The sequence below is a fragment of the Lissotriton vulgaris genome, chromosome 9 (genome assembly GCF_964263255.1).
Source record: "Lissotriton vulgaris chromosome 9, aLisVul1.2, whole genome shotgun sequence".
NCBI lineage: Eukaryota > Metazoa > Chordata > Amphibia > Caudata > Salamandridae > Lissotriton > Lissotriton vulgaris.
The window spans coordinates 809,417,353-809,443,381 of NC_141697.1; positions in this window are offsets into that span (position 1 = coordinate 809,417,353).

Here is a 26,029-nt window from a genome sequence, read left to right on the forward strand (position 1 = left end):
CTGCTCGAGTCCCGCGACGCGGAGGGCGCCGGCAATTTCAAGCGCCTCCGGGCGCGGTGACCCCAGAGATGTCTCCTGGGTCACTGGGCAGTCTGGGAAATGTAGTTTCCCTCCGCTCGGCGGCCGCGAGGTGGACTCGAGCGGCGGCGGGAGAGAAACCAACTCCTTTTTAGAGCGATGCGAGGTTCTGGCAGCTCTGCATGTCAGGTACAGTATCCCCAGTCAATTAGTGGCAAGGCACCCGCTCCACCGAGGGCGGCGGCAATTTCAAGCGCCTCCGGGCGCGGTGACCCCAGAGATGTCTTCCGGGTCGCTGGGCAGTCTGGGAAATGTAGTTTCCCTCCGCTCGGCGGCCGCGAGGTGGACTCGAGCGGCGGCGGGAGAGAAACCAACTCCTTTTTAGAGCGATGCGAGGTTCTGGCAGCTCTGCGTGTCAGGTACAGTATCCCAGTCAATTAGTGGCAAGGCACCCGCTTCACCGAGGGCGCCGGCAATTTCAAGCGCCTCCGGGCGCGGTGACCCCAGAGATGTCTTCCGGGTCGCTGGGCAGTCTGGGAAATGTAGTTTCCCTCCGCTCGGCGGCCGCGAGGTGGACTCGAGCGGCGGCGGGAGAGAAACCAACTCCTTTTTAGAGCGATGCGAGGTTCTGGCAGCTCTGCGTGTCAGGTACAGTATCCCCAGTCAATTAGTGGCAAGGCTTGCTTGAATCCTGATGGTGCAATGAGCAAGGAACTCACATCTGAGTATACCCTTCCACGCTAATGGTGGGCAAAAATGATTCAGAAAAGGGGGTGGTGATGAACAGAGTGTCTGAATTAAGCAGACCACTCTTACCCAGTCCAAAGATCAGGGCTTGATCCATCACCGTTATTTATCTCACTGCCCCATCCCAGCTCAGAACCTGGCTATATGCAAATCAGTCTGTCCCTGGCCCAGTGCATCATGGGAACAGGGCAGACTAAACATGGCACCCCATCACAATATGGATAGGTTCATAATTGTAAGAAACCTTGGAAGACATTTTATGATTTTCTCCACATATAGCCATAAAAAACCACCTTGTAATATAATAGTGAGGACCTTTCGTAAGATATTTTTAATTTTGTGTAAATGTAATGTTTTGTAATGGTTATACTTGAAAGATGATTGTATTTCTTTTCTTGTCTGTATGAGCTATCATGTATTTGTTTGCTGACATAAAACTCAATAAAAAAAAAAAAAAAGAGAGTGTATATTAGTTTTTTCTTTACAGTAACAGAGTTGCAGTTCTCACATATATCTACATTTGTGCAGTTTGAATAACATTGCATTCCTTATATGTTCACGTATTTATTTATTTATTTATTTAAAAATGCTCTCCATTTATATTATAAGTGAAAATGTATCAATTAGAATAGTGCTCAACATCTGTGTTGTAACTGTATATGTCTCTATAATCATGCATTTGAAACATGTACTGAAATGCTTGCCGTACAAACGTTGCTTTTGGATTTCACAATGTTTAACTTTTAACTTGAATGCATGCTTTCGATGCAATGTTTTTCTCTCCTCTGCAGGTAGAGTTTCATTAGCTCATAGTTAAAGAAAGGCACATTGTGTGAAAGAGATAGTGAAACTCAAAAGGAATATCTTTTGGCAAGTATAAGAAGATTTAACAAAGGAATGGAGGACTACTGTCCAAGAGTAATAAGGAGATGGGAGTAATCGAAGGACGTTCTAATGTGTAGATCAAAGGAAAGAAATCTCAAGTGTATTTGCCAAGTTTGTTTGTTTGAAGATGAAAAATAATTGGATAGTGACATGGGATTCTGGAAGGTTCTTTTGGTGGGTATAAAGGACATTGCACTTTAGCTTTGTTCAGATTCCCCTTTAAACTCTAAGAGGTACAGACCCCTTTGCAACATCTCTGTTGTGTGGCTTCATGCTTTACAATATTTTCTACTTTGAGAACTACTGCAGAAGTTCTGCTATGCTGGCAACCTTTTTTGGCTTCCCTGACGTAATAGGGTTTCCCTGATTCCCAGTTAGAATTAGGTTTAGTAAATCTTATTAGACAATCTAATGTATAGGCAAGAGGATCAAAACCTTCAATCTACTCACCAGAATTTATTTCTCATTCTTTGTATGGCAGCTACTGATTTCCTAATTTGCTTTCTATCAGTGAGAATCAATTGTATACGCCGATTCGGATATCCTCTAGTGATTATGTATTTTTATACTATGTTTCTGCAATTGATTTATATCAGCTTGGCTGTGAATTTATAGTAAACCCATACTTTTTCCCATCAATCTACTATGAGCTTTACTGTGTGTCCAAAAAGAATACACTGTAATTGGTAAGTTGTAGTTCACCCTAACTCCTTTTATTTCTTAGGTACCTAGAGCCTCCCATTGCATAAGACTGGGAAAAAGGTCCACATTCTATGTGTTCTCACAGCCATTTGACACAATCCATTCCATATTATTTAGGGATGACTTGCTATCCTAAGATTAAGGCATCCTTCATCAGCCAGGTCAGAGGATTCCTAAGAGAAAGAGGTCGAAACAAAGGTTTAGCCTAGATCGTGTTATTTTTGTAGCAGTTGTGACACACCTCATTTATGTAAGCATTGTGACAAGGAATGGTAACTTGAGTAATGAGGAATACCAGTAAACAATTGGACAAGGAGTTGCTAAGGAGAGGCTTTCTATGTTTCCTATTCTGCAGGCAGATCCATCCAGCAGTTGGTCTGAGTGGCAAGACTTGGTCACTTTCTAAAGATAGATACAATGTACCCTTTGGAACATTATTTACTGATTATGAGTAAAAAAGCATTTTTGTAAGGGGACTGTGTGAACACCATACTACTGTCTGCTAAAGTCACATATGGAATATTATCTTAAATGCCACTAGGCAGAGCATCTGAGATGGCAGGAGTGGCAAAGGAGGAGAATGCAGAAAGAAGAGGAGAAGGTAGAAGAAGGGAAACTAAACAAAATAAATACAAATAGAAAGAAAGAGAATGAAGTCATAAAGAAACACAGTCAAAAAAGAAAATAAATTGGGAGACAAGACAGGAGAAAAGCAGGGAGGAAAAATAAAAAGCCAGACAAAGAATAAAGAAAATGTGGAGTCACTAAACGACAGATCCAATGGAAGGCTATTGGTGTGTGTTTGTAAGGATGATAAGTCTCAGAATCACCTAAGTAAAAGGTTTAATGCACAGTAAAGAAGAGCATGTACTCACATCGACATCCCCAGCTAGTCTACCTGAAATATCTCCCTCAACTTGACCAGCTGCCACACTTAGTACCTTCACTACAACATTGTACACCAAAACATATGGAGTTTTCTTGAAGCAGGCAATAATAAAGAAGGTGAAATGAGTCTAGTAAAACAGCAGATGAAAATAGACAGACCATAGCTTTGTGAATAAAAGAAATATTCAAATAAGTGGCTGAATGACTAAGGGTGGAATACAGAGCCAACATAACCTCTGTATGTGCTATTTAGGACAGCCGCACAACATGGCGGACCCAAACTAAGATCAGGCCCTCAGCACAATTGAAATCCATTCACATCAGTGGTTACAGGCACACCGGGTTGCATTGTTTAAGAAGAGGCAGGTTGGGGGCCTTGGTAAGACAGTGACATCCCTCTTGCCCCCAACATACACAGCAAGAAAGCAGTATAGGGAGATTGGACACACATGTTTGCGTTCTAGCACTGTGACTAGGCAGACATGGGAGATCCACTGAAGAGGAGCATGGAACTCCTTTGGTGTTCGTAGCACCATTAATTCCCCCCAGGCAATGACGTGCACACTTGGTGGTGAATTTGTTGGACTGACAGAGGTGAGGGTAGGTGCCCCGCCTTACAGTCCTTCTGATGTATGGGTGTGTTGGTGCGCCTCAGGAGAGGCCCTACCTGACTGCAGGAGCTGTAGTGGCAGCTACAGGGATACAGAGGAGGAGGTGGTAGTGGAGCATTGTGAGAGGGAATGCAGGGTTCTTTGTACTTACCCCCTAACCCCCACCAGGGTTACTCCCCTTATCTGTCAGGGGGCTGTGAGCTTTGGGGTAATCTGAGCAAAGTGTTTGGCTACCCTGTGAGGGAGGCTGCCTGAGGGACTGCTGGCCCTGGATCCTGTCACTGGATGGAACTTGCAGTAGGATCAGTACCCAGTATCTACACCTAAGGGGGAGCTGGCCTCTATGGAGAGTAGTGTTGTAGGGAGGCCCCCTTAGGCCCACTGTAGCTCTTCCCTAAGTTAGCCCAACTGTAGGTTGTAGCCTCTTTTGCTTCACACACTTTCCGAAGTAACTCATTTGTTTTTGTGCCACGCTATTATTTTAGAAATATACGGCGCTTGTTTTTGTTATTCAGTACTTCTTCTTGGGGCTCAGTCTGGACATTTCGTACAGGGTCGAAAAATCTTGTGCTGTTTTTCTCTGTGTCCAGTCACTAACATATTTTAACACGTAGACATAACAGAGAGACCCAGCTGATGTTTTCTAACATGGCAATTTCTATCATAAAAGCAGACACATGCCATTTTGAAATCAGAGAGGAAGATTTCTATCAGAGGAAAGGTCCCGGGACGTGCGCGCCAGTTCTGCGCAATCTGAGATGCAGACCAGCTAATGGTAAATGGCAGGTATGGGGCCCAGTTAATCCCAGAGATCTCTGATGTATCACTGTGCTCACCTCGTGTGGTTAGGCTTAGGCATATATATCATTCACCATGATAGAGATTTTCTTTGTATGCAGTTTATTAGTAATGCTAATTACACTGCTCAGTTGTATATTTCTTAATTGCTGCACAGTTGCTTTATGATAGAGCATGATAGCTTAAATATATGTTGTAAACTTTACTCATGTCTTTCTTTTGTTTATTGTGGACATGCATGAGAGAGAGAACCAAAGGTGATGACTTGTTACAGCAGTACCCCTGCGGGACTAGAGGGTCGTGTTCTAGGGTGCCAACTTACCTGTTACTCTGGGAAGGTTAGGAAAGCAGGTAAGGCACTATGAGCTAGTCAGGACTTGCGCCAAAATGTACTGAGGTGGTATGGTGACTCAGTCCCTACATACTGATGCTCTGTGATCCCAGGCATAGTTCTGTTTCTAAACAGAATCCCTGCAACAGCATCGTCCCCCACAATGGAGCTCATCTGTTGAATTGCCAGATCAAGGTCCTGAATGTGGGCGAGGCTTGCACTGGGGATGAAACCTGTTGGGTTTCAAGGAAGATGCTCACTCTAGATCTCTATGAGACATAGTGGGGATGTTAGCTGCTTGTGTCTCCGCTTTTCCTCCCCCTTAGTTGCACAGCACGTAGAGGTACCATTAGATGGGAGAGGACCTCTGACAAGTGATGTGGGCTAGCTTTGACTGTGCCATACAAGCAGCAGATATATGACCTCCAGAGGGCATGTAGGAACTCATGGGTCCCGGAGGCCTTTTAAACCAACTATGGAATGGAACAAGGATGGGTTATCCTCAGGGGTCTTTCCTCAATGGGTAAAGCAAAAGCCAGCAAGAATCTCACAATTTTGGAGGCCTCATCTTCAGTGTGGCAAGGAATCAACACTATGGCAGTGCCTGATTTGGATGCTGGAGCTCATACACACTGCAGGGGCTCATGCAGAGCAAGCAAGATCAAATTTGGGTGCCAATTGTTTAGACAAGAATCATGCTAGAAGAGAAAGTACATGTGATGGCCTTGGACCTAGGACTAGTACAAACAGATCAACAAAATGAAACAGTGATTTAGGAGTTCTAGCCACATGCTGCTGACTGACAAAGACAGACACAATAGCTAACAGACGTTGTTTTCTAGAGGGGAGGTCTGATGAAACAGAAGAGCTTGTCATAGAAATCTACTGATCATAGGAATGCCCAAAGGCATAGTGGGTCTCATCTCCACATACTTCATCTAAACCCCACTTTCCACAGTGGCAACCCCTCAAGGGTTAGCTCCCTGTTTCACCGATGGCAGATCTCACAGTGTCCCTTTTAGACACCCTCCACCAGGCTCCCACCAAGATATATTGTTGCCAAAATTATTGGTTTTCGTTAGAGAGACAGACAATTTTGCTACTTGTCACAGAAAATGTTCACTTCACTCTTGAGGGCGGGAATGTGATGTTATTCCCAGATTACATTAGTAGTCCAGTCTCAAAGTGCGCGCTTTATGGGAGCAAAGAAACATTGGAGAAACCTAGGCATGATGATTAGAAATGGGTGTTTTTAGTTGGCAACGGTTTTCACCTTTGTCCAAGTTGGGAACCTTCCTTCTTGTTGCGGCTGACACATTGGTGCGAGCCGGCCGTGGCATCCGTTGCATTGCAAAATGGAAGCGGTGCAGGGTGAGGTGCCCTCACGATGAAGTGGAGGCAGCGGCTCGGTATCGATCATCCAGATGGCGTCGGTGAGACCAAGGCTTACCGTGTGAGGCTGGTTAGTGGGAGCTGGCGTCGGTCTGCCCAGACTGCTGTGTGAGACGAGGTGGTGCATTGTGAAACTGACGACCTGAGCCCCCAGCCATGATGCGGTCACAGGGGTCAAAATCAGCAGGCAATGACGGCGTCGGTGAGACCAGGGCGGGAAAGTGAAGCAAGGAGGTGTACAGTGCGGTGCCCACAGGTCAAGGTGCAAGCAGAAGCTCTGTGACGTCGGTCGTTGGTGAGACCAGCGTTGCAGTGCGAGATGCAGCAGTGCCGTCTGTGCTGCTTTTAGGAAACTGAGCCAGCGACTAAGTCAGTTGATTTTCCCTTCTCTGTGGCAATTGAAACAGTGGTTCCAGAAGCGGTACCGAGAGGTTGACTTAAGTCTTTGCAGTCCCTGAGACTTCAGAACAGGAGGCAAGCGCTACTTCAAGCCCTTGGAGATGCTCAGCACAAGTATAGAAAGTTCAGTCCAGTCCTTTCACTCCCCAAGGTAGAAGCAGCAACTGCAGGCCAACAAAGCAACAACACAGCAAAGGGGCAGTACTCCACCTGGCAGCTCTTCCAGATCTTCTTCTTGGCAGGTTCCGTGATTCCAGCGAGTTCTCTGAAGTTTTTTATCTCCCTGAGACTTCCAAAAGCAAACAAGCTCCACTTCAAGCCCTTGGAGAAAACTCTAACAGCAGGATGATGAAAGTACAATCCAGACCTTTCCCTGCCCAAGACAGAAGCAGTAAGCAGCATGCTAACACAGCAGAGCACGCAGCAAAGTGTCAGTTCCCCCTGACAGCTTTTCCAGCTCTTCTTTCTGGCAGGTTCCTTATTTCAGCAGTAACCTAAAGTTCTGGGCCTCAATATTTATACTCAATTTCTCTTTGTTGTTTTGGGGAGAGAGTGTTCGTGCTTAGCCCAAACCTGTTCTGCCCTCTCTGGTTCAGATTCTTGGCAGGAGGTGGCAACAGCATTTTCCAAAGCAGACAAGGCCGATTCAGGTGCAAAGGGAATCTCCTCCCACCATTCTAAATGCAGACCAGGCCTATTAAGATGCTAGTGAAAACTCTTCCTACTACCCTGAATGCAGCCCAGGTCTATTCATCCCAGCCCTGACTCAGTCAGGAAAGGCATCACACACATCAAATACCCACCCCCCACCCTCAGTAGCCGACTGTGAGAATGCACATCTATAGCCCCTGTCATTCCAAAGCCAGACAGTCAATCCAAAAACCAGCAGAGGCACACAGGATGGCTGAGCAAGAAAATAGCCACTTTCTAAAAGTGGTATTTTCAAACACACAATATAAAAATCATCTTACCTAAAGATGCATTTCTATATTCTGAGTTCAGGCATACGAAAATCCATCTTTCTATCTTGCTCTAGTGGGAATTTATATTTATAAAATGTTATAAATAAACTCCTGTTCTATCCTATGAGACAGATAGACTTTCAAAATTGAAAAACAAAATACACTGTATTTCACTATCAAGACATGTCATACACCTCAGTCCATGTCCTACCTTCCACATACACTGCACCCTGCCCATGGGTCTACCTTGGGCCTACCTTAGGGGTGTCTTGCATGTAAGAAAAGGAAAGGTTAGGGCCTGGTAAGTAGGTACACTTTTAGTTCGACATGGCAGTAACAAACTGTGCATAGACACTGCATTGGCAGGACTGAGTTACATTTACAGTCTGTTCATGTGGGTGGCACAATCAGTGCTGCAGGACCACTAGCGGCATTTAATTTACAGGCCCTGGGCACACTCAGTGCACTGTACTAGTGACTTACCACCAGTAAATCAAATATGGCAATCATGGAATCACCAGTCCATAAATAGAATTTACATGGAGAGCATATGCACTTTAGCACTGAATAGCAGTGGTAAAGTGCCCAGAGTCTTAACACCAACATAAACAGGGTCAAAAACAGGAGGTCAAAAAGCAAAAAGTCAAGTCTAGCAATGATATATGCGCTCATTTTTCCAGCCAACTGAAAAATAACAGTGAATCAGTGTGTGCATTCTTTTCTCAACATGCTTCAACAGAGAGACTGAACAAGCAGCTATGCCCAGCCCTGCCCATCCACTGACAGAAGAGAAGGAGAAGAGATTCTTGGGAGGAATGGGAATGGACCTTAGACATTGGCATCCCCTTCTCAGGTACATGAGCAGGCTGCACTTGCATGACTCATCTTTTCGTCTGTTATGAAAGGACTCCATATTGTGGGACATACACCCATTATTCTAAAGGCAAACCAGACTCTGATTCGAGAAGCGCAATATCCATTCAATCCCGCAAGTCATACCACAGGCAGCTGGTCATTAGCCAATGTATGAAGACTCATCAACACACTAACGTAGGATCCTTTGATTCTCATGTTCTTGATATACACATTTGGCTGGACTGGCAAGTGTGGTCCAGGGTTTCGGTACCTGTAGTGAATAATATTAAATATCTAGGACAAACTCTGTCCAACCATAACCCACAGATACTGACTATCAAGTGAGATAGGTGGTTGACACTTATTCTGACATGTTGCCTTCAGAGCAAAGGTTCGGAAGACCCCATGTACCGATCAACACTAGGGGATGTCATTGAATGATATTTTGAGAAAAATGAGGATTTAGTGTCCTCCCTCCTAACGGAGTGGGAAGCTTTCAAGTTGTAGCTTAGGGGGCACTGCATTCAGATTACATCAGGTGCTCTGTTGGACTTTGCACAACTACAGGGGCCTCGGAGTGTGTGGTTGTGACTGAGGATACCAAACATGACCCATTTAAGGTGACGTAAAAGGATGACTAATATATGACGCTACAACACTTACCATTACAATGCGTACTTTTACATCGAAATTTTCACAAGGCGCCTACCATTACAACGCATGTTTTTACAACGCAAACCATTACAAAGCATTATAATAGGGTTATATAGAAACTACCTTTGCAATGCATATATTCACAACGCATACCATGACAATGCATAACATTACAACAGATAATAACTATCCTATTATGTATAAGAGCAAACATTTTTTTGGAACCCATCCTTTGGGATGGGATGAAAGGGAAACACAGGGTTTGGGTGGGGGCATCTATTAAAACCAAGAGTTTAATTTTAAGACTTTAGTATTATTTTAATACTATTCAACTCGTAGCTGCGGGTTGAAATTCATTCTCTTCTCAGTGTGAGTCGTTGTGTGCAGGTGAATTTTACAAGCATCAGGCATCCGAAGAAGGCACGTTGTGCCGAAATGCATCATGCCGTTTCTTTCCTCTTAATAAAGGAGGTCCGTTTTAACTTACCTGTGTGGGCTGACGTCTTCTTTCTGGAGAGGTTTGTTTGGTCGGATGTTTAGCTGCCACTCGCACTTGAAGCCCCTGCCCTGAAGTGTTCGGCGTGTCGTGGTAATTTTTGGAAAGCCTCAATGTTCTTGGAAGACGCCAAACCACCGCAGCTGACAGCGTATTGACAGGCCATTCAAATTGAGAGATGACTGCATCGCTTCGCCTCTGCCTACTGAGGGAAAGTGACACTGGTGCGCTGTCAGTAATGTTGGTAGGGTGAAGGTAAAGACAGATGACCCCCTAACAATACAATGACCACAATGTTGAGATAGCTGCAGACACCGCCCACTGGGGCAAGGACTTCCGTTAGTGTATCTGCAGCCAATCAACTCGTAGCTGCGGGTTGAAATTCATTCTCTTCTCAGTGGGAGTCGTTGTGTGCAGGTGAATTTTACAAGCATCAGGCATCCGAAGAAGGCACGTTGTGCCGAAATGCATCATGCCGTTTGTTTCCTGTTAATAAAGGAGGTCCGTTTCAACTTACCTGTGTGTGCTGACGTCTTCTTTCTGGAGAGGTTCGTTTGGTCGGATGTTTAGTGCGCTGCCACTCGCACTTGAAGCCCCCGCCCTGAATTGTTAGGCGTGTCGTGGTAACTTTTGGAAAGTCTCAATGTTCTTGGGAAGACGCCGAGCCACCGCAGCTGACAGCGTATTGACAGGCCAATCAAATTGGGAGATGACTGCATCGCGTCGCCTATGCCTACTGAGGGAAAGTGACACTGGTGCGCTGTCAGTAATGTTGGTAGGATGAAGGTAAAGACAGATGACCCCCTAACACTACAATGACCACAATGCTGAGATAGCTGCAGACATCGCCCACTGGGGCAAGGACTTCCATTAGTGTATCTGCAGCCAATCAACTCGTAGCTGCGAGATGAAATTTATTCTCTTCTCAGTGGGAGTCGTTTTGTGCAGGTGAATTTTACAAGCATTAGGCATCCGAAGAAGGCACTTTGTGCCGAAATGCATCATGCCGTTTGTTTCCTTTTAATAAAGGAGGTCCGTTTCAACTTACCTGTGTGGGTTGACCTCTTCTTTCTGGAGAGGTTCGTTTGGTCGGTTATTTTAATACCTGTGTAACAATGTTTCTGTATTTGTTTAAAAAATAAAACTACCTAGGCAATAAGTGTAGTACTTGTGTATTAATTTTGGTAGTCAGACAAAATATCGAAATTAAAATATCGATATACAATAATATCGATGTTTTAATATCGATGGTATAGTATATCGATGTGCCATAATATCGATAGACAGAATATCGATATTAAGGATTGCATGTTAGTAATATCGAAATTTTGTTGTTTAGTGTTATGTATTTTATTATGTTGTTTATATGTTTTCTAAATATGTTTAGAAATGTATGTTTGAAAATTAGTAATTTTGTTTACATTTTGCGTTTTAGTATTAGAGTGGGAATAGTAAATTTTACCCCTACGCTATCCAACGCTTTCCCTACTGTTGCACCCTCTGGAGTGGGAATAGTAATTTTTACCCCTACGCTATCCAACGCTTTCTCTACTGTTGCACCCTCTGGAGTGGGAATAGTAATTTAAACCCCTATGCTATCCAACACTTTCCCTAATGTTGCACTCTCTGGAGTGGGAATAGTAATTTTTACCCCTACGCTATCCAACGCTTTCCCTACTGTTGCACCCTCTGGAGTGGGAATAGTAATTTTTACCCCTACGCTATCCAACGCTTTCCCTACTGTTGCACCCTCTGGTGTGGGAATAGTAATTTTACCCCTACGCTATCCAACGTTTTCCCTACTGTTGCACCCTCTGGAGTGGGAATAGTAATTTTTACCCCTACGCTATCCAACGCTTTCCCTACTGTTGCACCCTCTGGAGTGGGAATAGTAATTTAAACCCCTACGCTATCCAATGTTTTCCCTACTGTTGCACCCTCTGGAGTGGGAATAGTAATTTAAACCCCTACGCTATCCAACGCTTTCCCTACTGTTGCACCCTCTGGAGTGGGAATAGTAATTTAAACCCCTACGCTATCCAACGCTTTCCCTACTGTTGCACTCTCTGGAGTGGGAATAGTAATTTAAACCCCTACGCTATCCAACGCTTTTTCTACTGTTGTAATATGTCAAGTAAGTATATTTATAAATGTATATGTAGAATTTTACATTTATTTTAAATGTATATGTATTAGTTATAATTTTTTTAATATGTTTTAATGTTTTTATTTAATATTTGTAAAATTATATGTATTTTTAAATTAATTTTAAATTATTATTAATACATTTAAAAAAACGATAGTTTTAATTTCGATATTTTTGTACTACGATATTATTTTTTCTATATTTTTGTACTTACCATTATGTAGATATAACTTCGATATTTTTGATTTCGATATTTTTGTGTCGATATTTTTGTATGTAGATATTCTGTCTGTCGATATTATGTCATAGATTCATTAATTTTAATAACTGTGTACTAATTTTTACATATGTTTTAAAAATAAAATGTTTAAAAAATATATCTTACATTGATGTGTAGATATAAAACATTTCTAATAAGAAAAATATTACAGTCAGTAGCAGAAGAAGCCTCTTCACGCGGGTCACACAAGCAAAGAAAACAGGTGTCCTTCCACTATTTCCATTGCAGCAGCCGAGCCATCATCTACTCAAAACAGCTGCCATTCTGAAACGGAACATATAAACCAACATTTCACAGAGCACATTAAAAATATACCTACTGTCAGCTTCTAATTAAGGCAGAAAAATCTATTCCAAAACATATTTTCTTTAAAATTTTAATTTACCCCCAAAAAACGTCTAAATGCAGTTGGCCACTATTTTGTGCTCAGTGGTGCACTGACTTCCATGGTTACTAAAAGCAGCTGGAGTAAGAGGAGACAACTGAGACTTGAAAGTTCAAACACTGCCATATATTGACCAAAGTAAGTGTTACATTTCTTAAATAAATCATTTAAATGAGATACCTAAAAAGTTTTTTATTAATTCACAGAATTTGAAAAACTGCCACAACAGGAAAATAATTTTTTACTTTAGAAGGTAAGTGATTTTGAAACTACAAATACGTTTATTTTTAAACCCGAAATTCCAATTTTTTTTAAATTGTATATTCTAACAGAATATTGTCAAACACATATAAAAAGCGATTTTTGTCAAAAACACCCTTGGAAATCAACTGTGAGTATACTCTAAAATATATTTTGTACAAAGCAAATTGTATTTCAAGCTTTACTGATTTTAAATTCTGTAATGTAGGTGCAGGTGTTTGCCTCAGGGAAGGTCCTGTAAAGTGAGGTGGCTCAAAAATACTATTGAAACAGCACAGAGTGTTTACCACAGAGAAGGGGTGGTTAGTAGTGGGGTGTAAAATTAATATTCTAACACCACAGGATGCTTACCTCAGGCAAGGTGCTGGTCACTGTATGGGGGGCAAAATTAATATTCTAACTCCGCAGGGTGCTTAGCTCAGGCAAGGTGCTAGTTAGTGCTGGGGTGCTAAATAATTACTGCAACTCAACATGATGCTTGCCTCAGGAAGGGTGATTGTTAGTGGTGGGGGGCAAAATTACTAATCTGACTCTGCAGGGTGCTTACCTCAGGCAAAGTACAGATTAATGGTGGTGATCAAAATAACTATTTCATCTCCGAAGGTTGCTTGCCTCAGGGAATGTGATGGTCACTTGTTGGGGCAATATTACAATTCTAACTCTGCAGAGTGCTTACCTCAGGGAAAGTACTGGTTAGTGGTGAAGGGCAAAATTACAATTGTAACTCCAACATTTGTTTGCCTCAGGAAAAGTGCTAGTCAGTGGTGCGAGCAAAAGAACTATTATAACTTCAACAGGTGTTTGCCTCAGGGAAAGTACTTGTCAGTAGTGGTGGGGCAAATTTACTATTTTAACTCTACAGGGTGCTATCCTCAAGGAAGGTGATGGTCACAGTTGGGGTGCAAAATTAATATTTGAACTCTGCAGGGTGCTCACCCGAGGGAAGGTGCTGGTCAGTGGTGGGGAGCAAGATTACTATTCTAACTCCAACAGGGGTTTGCCTCAAGGAAAGTACTGGTCAGTGGTGGGTGGCAAAATTACTATTCAAACGCAAATGGGGTTTGCCTCATGGAAAGTGCTGGTCAGTGGTGGAAGGTAAAATTACTATTCTAACTCCAACAGAGCTTGCTTCAGGGAAAGTGCTAGTCAGCCGTGGGGGCAAACTTGCTATTCTAGCTACACAGTCTACTAGCCTTAGAGAAGGTGATGGTCACAGATGTGGTTCAAAATCAATATTCTAACTCCACATGATGCTTACATCAGGGCAGATGCCGGTAAGTGGTGATGAGCAAAATTACTATTTCAACTCCACAGGGTAACTACCTCAGGGAAAGTGCAGGTCAGTGAGGGGTGCAAAATTTGTATTCTAACCCTACTGTGTGCTTGCCTCAGGGAAGGTGCTAGTCAGTGGTGGAGGGCAAAATTAGTATTCTAACTCCACTCTGTGGTGGGGGGCAAACTAACTATTCCATCTCTGCGGGGTGTTTGCCTCAGGAAAGGTGCTGGTTAGTGATGGGGAAAACGTATTATTCTATACGGGAAACCTTAGCACTGTAGCGGTTTTGTTTGCTGTGGGTCGTGGACTCTGCTTGGACCCTTCTCTCCCCGCTACCGGATTCACAACTTGCAGAACCCGCTTCGCGGGTCCCGCTGCGCATCAGCACGACAGGGGAGTCCTGCTGCATCAGTGCGTGAAGGTCCAGGGCTGCGAGCGTGCGGGGCAGGACTTCAAATCCCAGAAGCCCCTGCACACCGCGCCTCTCATCACCTGGCCGCTCTCCCTGGACACAGGCCCCGCCTGTAATCATCAAAAGGCTTGTGAGGACAGCAGAACGCGGGAAACCTTAGCACCGTAGCGGTTTTGTTTGCTGTGGGTCGTGGACTCTGCTTGGACCCTTCTCTCCCCGCTACCGGATTCACAACTTGCGGAACCCGCTTCGCGGGTCCCGCTGCGCATCAGCACGACAGGGGAGTCCTGCTGCATCAGTGCGTGAAGGTCCAGGGCTGCGAGCGTGCGGGGCAGGACTTCAAATCCCAGAAGCCCCTGCACACCGCGCCTCTCGTCACCTGGCCGCTCTCCCTGGACACACGCCCCGCCTGTAATCATACGGACTACCTATATAGGGAAAGGCTAGTTCCCGCTAAGCGGGAGCGTCCCGGGAGAAGCCCGGGACAAGGGCGGGGCCGTCTGTGGCCGTCAGTGGACTGCAGTGGACGGGCGGGCCACCCCTCTAACAACTTTACTAAAGGTGAGCACTTATTACAGATACTAAAATGGGTGACAGCGAGAATTTTGATGTAGAAAACAAGATTGCTGAAGCCTCTGTTTCCCTTATTACTTCCTTTGAGTCAATGATAGACTCTGCCTTCAACGAAATAGTGGAGACCGAGCGAAGGTTTTCTATGGTTTCTATTCCCATTAATAACAAAACAACTTCCACAAGTAGCTCCAGTGGTATCAATGGTAATGCACATATAAATCCAGAAATAACCGTGGTAAAACCATCATATCCCTCTGCTGATGTGCCCATAATTCAGGATGATGAAAATACTGTCATCTACACAGCACAAGTTTCTGCCTCGACAACACCAGTGGCAGCAACGCCAAAGCCAACACTGTCAATGACATCCCCGGTATCCCCTCAGATAGAGAGTATTACTACAATTGTAACTGCCTCGCAGGATGATGTCATTAATGTGGACATCATCGACTCCAGTAGTAACAAGCCGGGCAGGGAGAAACGTAAAAGAGGCACATTTAAGCTAAGTGCGAATAAAAGAAAACAGCCTGTATTCCACAAAAACCAACCAACACCTCAAAGTCTGTGGAATAAAAACAAATCATCGGGGGTACAAACCGTCTTGACAGAGGATAAAGAGGATAAAGATTCCGCAGACCTGGATAGTATTTCTGATGTATCCATTACTAATCCTTGTGGGAACTCTAAAACTATATGGACCCAAACTACAATAATGGGTGATAATTTTAATCTATCCAGACAGAATGGAAATATGATAGAAACCATAGTTGATACTATTTTTAATCGGATTGAAAAACAAATGATCAGCCAGTTTAATAATGTTTTTAAAAGACTTGATAGATTGGATAACCTGGTTAAAACTGGTGAAACAAAAAGGAAAGGGTCAATCATCTTGGATCAAGTAAGAGCAGATCGCCTTTTGAAGGAATTGGAAAATGCAAACAATATATTGTCATCAAAAAAACAGGTTAACATCAGTACCTCGGGTGGGGCACTAAGCAATTCTGTTTCTGCCTCTCCTTTGACGGAACAATCATCAGTTAAACCCACAACCACTAAAAAGGGGCCAGCTATGAGTAAGGCTAATACATCCACGAAACCAACTCCTATACCTGCCCCTAGGACAGTTGTTATTCCATCGACTTCTAATACCTCTGTTCCAAGCAACAACAGTGGCCCAACCATTTTAAGCGCAGCTCCAAAACCGACAGCGGTTAATAACAACGTGGGCACTGGCTCCCAAGGGCCTACTAAATCTTTCAAACATCAAGGACCAGCATTTCATCTGCCACCGGATGCCTGTCCCTTTGTTCTGGTTCTAGCAGGTGTCCCGCCATTGAGGGAGGATCAGGGGGAATCGTGGGTGCAATTGCGGAATAAGAGCATAGATTGGCTAACCAAACACAAAGGTGTTGGTTTCGACATCTCCAGAGAGATTATATCTGCGCGTAGGGTATCGTGGGTTGGCCCTTTACTCAAGGACAAGGAAGGTGACTGCGTAGTCCTTAACTTTAATAATCCTGGGACAGTAAGAAACCTCCTAAACAGAAATTGTAATTATTCAACCATCCCAACTGTTGCAACTATGTTACCCTTGAGTTATTTCTATAGACAACCGGCCACACAACCTCGCCCACCCCCTATGCAATTCACAGTGCCATTAACGCATCCACAACCAGCACCATTTATGCATTTTCAACCACCATCTGTGCATTTTCGCCCACCTCCTATGCAATTTCACCAACCTTATTTCCCATTACAAATGTACAATAGATATGCACCACTTTCGGACCTGGATATGCAAGATTGACCATCTTCGACTACCTTTGTCGATTCTTCTCCGGTGTCCGAACTCCTGATTGCCCCGGAAAACTCGCCTCAAAGAACCCTGAGCAAACCACATCAGACCTTTGCTCATTTGCCTCTGGACTCAGTACTGTCTATTGTTAGCTGGAATATAGCAGGTCTAAATTCTAAATTGAAAATTTTAGAGTGGCTTAAGTGGGTTGATAATAATTGTGATATATTGTTGCTACAAGAAACATGGAGTACAACGTCACCAACGATTGAGGGCTTCTGCTGCCACAATCTTAAGGCTTTGCCGTCACCCATGGGTCGACCTAGTGGGGGACTATCTATTTGGTCCAAGATAAAATACGGGGTGCATACTAAATTGATCCCTACACCAGGTATCTGCTGTTTTATGGCTATCAAGTACATTAACAGATTGAAATTAGGTATTATAAACTTTTATAATAATGATTTTGTTAGTCGCCCAAATGGCAATTTTATATCATTGTTTAATTTTATAGATGAAATCATGGGGGGGCAAAAGCATGGATCTTTCGATGGTATCTGCATCGGAGGGGATTTTAATGCACACTTGTATCGCCATAGCCCAATATGTAAGAATGGGGCAGAATTGAAAGATTTTATAGCTTCCCATGACTTAGTTAATGCTATGGAATTTGCAGGTACAAGTATAAATAATGTAACAACCCCCACTTTCATAGGTCAGGGCTGTGCTTCTACGATTGATTATATTTTCACATGCCCTGAGTTAAGTGAAATAACCTTAAAAGCTGAAGTCGTCTGTTCTGCATATAGTGATCACTATCCGCTTAAAATTAACATACACAATCCCCAGACCTCAAGGGCTGCAGTGAAACCAGATGTAGGTCCTTTAAACCTAGCTTTATCAACCGATAGATTGAGACTAGCATGGAAGGGAGCTGACAATAAAGGGATACTTTCCAGAGTAATTAAAAAACACCCTGAGACAGTTGAGACTTGCCTGTTGCATATAAGTCCTGGCAATGAGGTGGTTGGCGCTTTCGGTGATCTATGTAGGGCAATTAAAATTGAATCATCCAAACCTGTTAGGCAGAACATCTCGCAGGGACCCCGTTGGTTTGATACTTCCTGCTCTAGGGCCAACAGGGATTTGAGGGCTGCACTTAATACCAGCCCGAGGGACCCTCAACTTGTGAGAACACTAAGATCACAATATAAAAGGGTCTTATATATTAGATCTGAAGCCCTAGTAATTAAACATTGGGAATCACTTACGCGCACCGCCAAACTGAAGGACTCAATGGGTTTCTGGAAAGAAGTCAAGTCGTTAAGATCTTTTGGCTCTAACATCAGCCAAATTAACAGTAATATAACGGGCGAGGCATGGATAGAGCATTTCTCCCAAATTTATGCCACATCAGCTACCCCTTCAGATACTGTCTATCTATCCCTTAGAGATGAACCCTTGACCTTTTCATTACTTGAGGTCGAGGACGCGATCACTGATAGTGCTAGCAATAAAGCTCCGGGTCCTGATGGTCTCTCCATCGACCAAATAAAATCAGAAATCAATTTTTGGGCGCCTCTTTTATGCAACCTATTTAATAACCTAAATGACAGCTCAATTCCCGAATCCTGGTCGAATAGTGTCATCATGCCTATATTTAAGAAAGGCGATAGGTCGGATCCCGCCTGCTATCGCCCGATTTCACTAATCGACAACACGCTAAAAGTCTTGGGAAGAGTAATCTTCAGAAGGATAAGGGATTGGGCTGAAGATAACAATATTCTTCACTGTAGTCAATTGGGTTTTAGAAGTAAGGTGGGCACCACAGAACAATGCTTAAATCTAAACCTGATTATGGCTAAATATATTATTGTTAAAAAATCCCCTCTTTATTTAGGTTTTATGGACTTGAGTTCTGCGTTTGATTTTGTTAACCGTTCTAGGTTGTGGTCACTTTTGCTTGATTATGGTTTAGACGATTCACTGGTGTATTTCCTTTCTTATTTACATAGGGATCTAAAAGCACGAGTACGAATTAACAATGATGGTGATCTGTCTGACGATATCCCTATTAGTAGAGGTGTTAGACAGGGCTGCGTACTCGCCCCATTGCTTTTTATTTTATATATCAATAGGTTAAGCAACACTTTGAGTGAGATTATTAAGGATGTCCCCATAATAAACGGCTCGCCCATCACTACTCTTCTTTATGCGGATGACGCTGTATTGATGGGGCGTACGCCGAATGCACTACGTACTTTAATATCCGGTTTTGTTGCCTTCATGTCCGACCTTGGTTTAAATACCAATTTTAAAAAATCTTTTATAATGAATTGTGGACCAAAGAAGTATAACATTGCATCCATTAAATCGGGTAATAATATTTTAAAATGCACCAGCACTTTTCCTTATTTAGGGTTGTTATTTTCCAACTCAGGCTCATGGCAGCAACATGTCGCTTTTGCAAGCAACAAAATTGGCAAGTCGATTAACTCGATCCTATCCCTTCGCCAACCGAAACTGGCTGATGTTGTTACCCCTCTTCTTTCCATCTACCGTACCCAATGTCGACCAACTGGGACTTACGGTGCAGAAGTATGGGGATATTGTAACAGCTCGGCCCTTCAGGTGGCAGAAAATAGATTCTGTAGGAGGGTGCTAGGGGGAGTCCCCTGCGCTCCCACTCTGATTTGTCATAATGAATTGAGGCTGCCATACATTGCTGATTTTATAAAGTCAAGGCCTGCCCTATTTTGGATTAAAATCTGGTTAAACCCAGCAGCAACATTGACTCGTAGTATTATATCTGACTGTTTGTCTAGTGACAGATCTCAACATATACCTTGGCTAAAAGCAGTCAAAACTAGTCTGCAACAGGTGGGACTAGGATCCTTATTTAGTTCCCCCGACTTAATTGTACCCGCTCACAAAAACAGTATTAAACGGGCACTTTTGGAGGTATATACTGAGGAAAGGATGAGATCAGAATCTGGTAAACCTGTGGTCATGAAATATTTACGCATTTGTGACCCAGATGCTAATAACCCTAACACTTTTATTAGATATTTGACACTGCCAATAGGTAGATGGAACCGGAGTCTTTTATTTAGGTTCCGGGAGGGAAGCTTAGTTTATCTGCTTAGCTTCCCCATTGGCTACAATAAAAATTTAGAAGAATTGGATTGTCCTTGTTCCTTAGGTGGACGACAAAATCTATTGCATTATTTCTTCTTTTGTGGCCATTACAAATTGTATACATGTCAATATTTAAGACCAATCTTACGTAAATATAATCTACGGGAATCTATTCCTGCTCTACAATTTTTGCAAATGCTGCATATGGATGATGTTATTTACTCTGTTAGCTGTTTTATAAAAGCCTGTGTGAAATCTAGGGCAACCATGGAAATTGGATAATGGATAACAGAGTTATGTTGGTTTACGTACCTGAGTATCAGTTGCTAATTAGTAATAATATTGAATGATTCTATGAGATACTTCTATATTGGGCAACTGTGGATATTGATGGATTAAAACTCCTTAGTATTAGGCACTATGCACTTTATAAATTTTATTATGCACTTTAAGTCATCTTGCTGCTCAACCTAATTCGATTATTGTCTTTTGTGTAAGAATTGTTTTTAATGCTTCTAATGTATTCTCATTCTGTATGTACTTTTATGGATGTATTAAATCCGAATAAAGATCATTTGAATTGAATTGAATTGTATTATTCTAACTCCAGAGGGTGCTTGTGTCAGAGAAGTTGCTGGTCAGTGGTGTGGGTCCTAATTAATATTCGAACTCCGCAGGTTTCTTGCCTCATGAAAAGTACTGGTCACTTCTTGCTTTCCGAAATGCTAAAAAAAATTGAATACATACAATCATTATTCTTTTTGCTTTTTATACTGCTTTAATGAACTCCATCTAGAGCAATAACATAAAATCCATCAACTGGACTGCCAAACATCCTCTTAAACACTTGTTAAACAATCAGAAGGCCTTTCACAGCTAAAATAGTTCAAAAACGTATCGTTCCAACCAAAACTAACAAACCTATTTCCTTTTAAAAAGCAAAAAGCCAAGCAGACATCAATCATTAAAAATCAACTTTTTCTTTTAGACCTACCCAACATCACCCAGAAGGGAGAAAACAAAATCACCAAAAACAGCTGAAGATACTAAACTACACCAACAAAAAGATGAACAAGCAAACAAGGGAACCTTACTAAGGTGAGGCATACTACTTCAGCTATATGAGATGGCTGTTTATCTTTTAACAGGAATCAACAACAAACCACATTAGAAAATCACAGCTGGGAAAATTGAAATTAAGCAATGTAATTAACAACATGTTCTTACAAAACTTAATACACAACCAACTAACTTTTAACAATTTTTTGCATGTTATAATCAAGCACATAATAACAGCAAAGCATTGTAAAACGTATTTTGATATATACATTGCCAAATATATAAAACTAAAAACATTTTCTTTGCAGATTAAATGTTCATTTTAAAACGTATAACACAAAAACTCTTTTTCTCTCTTCTTTTACAGACATATACATAATAGCATCAGGAAGACAAGCGACATATGTGAAATTCCAAAGAGGAAATTGACTCCTAAAGCTTGCTGGCTACTTTTATTGTAAGGATAGACTAACTGAGCACTGAAGTCATTGGAGGTGTGGGCAATATTACTCATACCATTGCACAACCAGAGTGGTTACTCTAGGGGACATTGTTGAAAGGACCACAGAGCATAGCCACTCTGCCTCTGCAATGGAGACTGAGGTTACAGAAAACATAAATCAAATTAAAAACGTGGCATCCACCTCCAATGAACCCTGTGGCTCAGTTTTGATGGAAGTGTCACAACACATTCCTGTCCAAGTTCTATGCCTTCAATCCCTAATTTGCGACATGTTATACAGCCAAAAAAACAGGCAAGTAATCCCCAACGTGTAACATTCCAAACATACTCTGATATGAACATACCTCCTGAACTAACTGTCACTGTTACTAATGAAACCTTTCTGTTGCACGACAACAAAAACCCTAAAAAAAATTACTAATCTTTAGCACACCCCTTAACCTTTTAAAATTGGATGACGGATGGGACGTTCAAATCCACACCCCATCCATTTTCCCAAATATACACTGTTTATGCCTACATTGATAACACTATAGTTCACTTAGTGTAGTTTAGTCCCTGATAAGCAATTCACTGAATTATTAACAGTCCTAAAATCTAAAAGCCAAATCCAAAGTCCTAGAAAAGTGATTATTGATTTTAAATTATCAATGATTAAACCAATAACTTTTTCACAGGCATATTTGAGAAAAATTCATAAACATATTTAGTTGAGGATTACATATCAGACAGTAAACTGCACTTTGAATAAAAAAAAACTAACAGCATTGTGCTTTGTTCCACCTGACTGTGTGGATGAATACTACACATCAATTACTGAATCAGACTATTTTTAATTAAGACAAATTGGGCACTCTTATTCCTTTGAATACACTTGGTTGGGCCATCTAAGCAGGTCGGGTCGGAGGAGGAATCTGAGGTTTACGTCAAATGGTGGAACTGTTACACAGCCTGCTTAAAGGGAGGAGTAAAGACCAATAATGCCATAGATGGATGGCACAACTCCTTCAATAAATCAATTGGAAAACCATACCCAAACTTTTAATATTTTTTTGTAAATTTTGAAAAAGGAGCAAAGTTTTCAAGAAATTAGAATTGAGAAACCATTGACTGGTAGTTTAAACCCACGAATTTCAAAAAGAGCAAAATAAATGTCAGAGAGAATATTGGGACAAATTCAACAGTTTTCGTTGCTGGTGGCTTCAGACTACCTAGACACACATACTACATTTCTAACTATCACTAACACCTATTATATCTTACTTGGCTGTTGTCTTCCTTCTTCGACTCTTGTTCTTCTATAAAAATCCACAGTCCAACAAGAGTCTGCAGCTCATAAAATATCCAAACAATGTAACCATAATTCACAATCCAATCCATATCACGTGTATAACTATGAAAAATTTCACAGATTGGCATAGCAGTTTTCATCTGCAGTCGTAATCCTGCTAATAAATCTGTGTTAACTAAAAATAATGCATTCCCCAAAAAATCCCGAAAGCGTCAAAAAGATTGCCAAAAACCACGACAACAAATCCATCACTGCAATCTCCTTTCCATAGGTGTGAAAATTCAAAAACAAAATGTAGACATGCTTCAAAAACAATGTTAAACTAGAAAAACTATTAACAAAAGTACTCCAAACAGCCCAAAAGATTATTTCTGGCCATCCATGCCATCTGTGTACTCCCAAATTGCACAGAGTTGAAGATCCTAGAAAACGCTTGTCTTTGAAAAAAGATTGCGACACAACCAAAATAAAAAAATATATATATTGTTTCTTTTACACTTTGGTTTAAAAGAAATATTAACACTTCTGTCCATAGAGTTCACTTTGTTTTCAAACCAACAGTCTAAACAAAAACAATCACCCCTATGTGAGCATACATCTACCACCTGCATAGGAATGAAATTGCTGTTAAAAACATAAAAACACAGTTCTATATACGTATACTTACATCTAACCAACTACCTCCCTCCATTCTCCTTAAAATAAAGTTTGCCAGCCACAATGACTATAAAATAAATGAAGTTTGTCTTACCTGACCACAACTCTTCCTTGCATCTGATCTTGACCTCAACGCTCCACCTACTGTAGAATGAAATGCTTAGCCACGTACGTCAGATGTAAAAGGAAAAAGGGACAATTTCACCCATTGAATACAATTCAAAACCATGGAAAACTGTTAAAAATGTGTTTTAAAAATGTAAATGTACCTGTTTGTCATGCTTTTTATTTTTAAAAATGTATATATAAATATACCTGTGTGTGAATCTAATTAAAACAATTCTAAGTAAGTTCTTGATATATTTTTTAATAAAACATGAATATTTTTAAATTATATGTGTCCTAATTATTTGCTTTTTGATTAATAATGTAAATAATCCGATTTTTTTAATGTTATACTACTTTTTCAATAAACTTGCTGTTTACATACAACTGGATTTAACTTTTTAAAATTGTATTTGTGACTTATTAAATATTATATATTAAATTAAAATGTTAAAAAACTACTGTCCCCTGTATTAATTTTTTTATGTATGTTAAAATACTAAAGTTGCAATAATAAATCTTAATGATTTTCTTAACAAAATAAAAATATATATAATTAGCTTACATGTTTTTTGAAAATCTGTTTTAAATTAGTATTAAAGAGTAACAAATAAATACCAGAGTATTAACATTAATACACAAGTATTAATACATTTTCCAATCCAAAACCCCTATTTCCCTGGCATCCCATGCCACTTTTTAAAAAATGTATATACTTAGAAACATATATATTGAAACAAAAAAAATAAGCAAACATTAAAGAAGTACTAAAACACAATGTAATAGCATGGTAATTTCATTGTAATGGCATGCGTTGTAATAGCATGTGTTGTGATGGTAGTTTCGTTGTAATGGCATGCGTTGTAAGTCTTGCATTGTAATGGATGTTTGCTGTTTATGACAGCCTAGTCACGACTACTTGGTGCATGCTACGCATCAGCATGCAAAGGGCGATAAGTCTGCAGACTTTAAATCTAATTATCAACGAAGGACGTTGGGGGGCTGTCAGGGGCTAGTGGTGGACAGAGAATGAGACCAGAGCACTGTTAGTCTACAGTTCAGTTTTTATCAAGTTTTACTCCTAAGTAGGGATTTTGTAACAGTCCTTCCTTCTTGGGCTTGTTTCTGGTCGCAGGGAACGTCAGGGTTTGGTCCGATGTCCCGGTTCTTGTGGCCTCAGGGAAAAGAGAAAACAAACGGGTTTTACTGATCTGCTCTCAGTTTTAAGTGTAGTGCTACCTTCACCAAATTAAAGAAAAAAGGGGGTGTGTTTTTAGTGCAAAGGTCAGGTTTTTCAGGTTTTTAAAGTCTTTATTTCGATTTTAAAAAAATCATAAAAGACAAATAATAACAAACATTAATTAATTGACAATAAGTACACATACGTTAACAATAACAATAAAAAAAGGAATTAAACAGTTTGAAGACAGTCCTGAAACAGATTTTCCTTGGGGGGAATAGGATTACAAGTAAGTTCATACAATCCAAGGTTAAACTATTGTTTTGCCCTGAGTATCCAGGCCCAGCCCAGGTATTTGGCTATACACACTGTAATGATTTCTAGTGTGTTAGTTTTTAATACATGGATGGCCTCTTCTGATTTTCTTATGGGCAGGCACTGGAAAAGTGGTTTTAGCCATTTGGCCCTTGGTGCATGGTATCTAGGACAAGCAAACAGAAAATGGCCCTCTGTTTCCTTATGGCCTGGGCACCATTTACAATGATCCGTGGTGCTTGATGACCAATTTTTCATAAAGGTATTCAACGGCAATGAGCCCACCCGGAACTGGTGGAAAAGTTTCCTGTCTAGGGATTTAGAAACCGTGTCCCAATAATGTTCACGTGTGGGGTCCAATTTAAAGCAAAGGAACCTACCAGTGAGATTGGTAGAACAGGAGGCATTGATTCTGTTCAAACGGAGCGTGGACCAGTACAATTCTTTAAATGCCAATTTAGTTGGAAAGGTACTGGTGGCAGGGGAAATCCAAAGCTGCTCTAGGCCCATATCCATCAGGATGGATTTTACCATTCGGAACCAGGGAATTTTTTCCGATCCCCTAATTGACCTAACTTCTACTACCCCGTTTGCAAATAGGATAAGGTCGGGCGAGGTCCATAGGCGCCTCCAAAAGGCAACCAGTCTAAATCTGGCCATCTCGTTAATTGGAGGACATCCTAAGTCCAAGCAAAGGGGAATGGAGGGGGACGACTGTGGCAAGCCTACCAAATTGCGGAGGAACTTGCACTGTATTTTAAACAGGCCCGTAAGATCCTTATGGCCCCACAGATCTGCACCATATAGAATCGCAGGATTGATTTTTGCATCATAGATTTTGAGAGCTGGTGTAACCCGCTTGGTGATGGATTTCCTTTGCTCACTGAGAAGGCAGCCAGTAAGTCGGGCAAGCTTAAGATGTTGGGCATCAACTTGTGTTTTCCATTTCAGG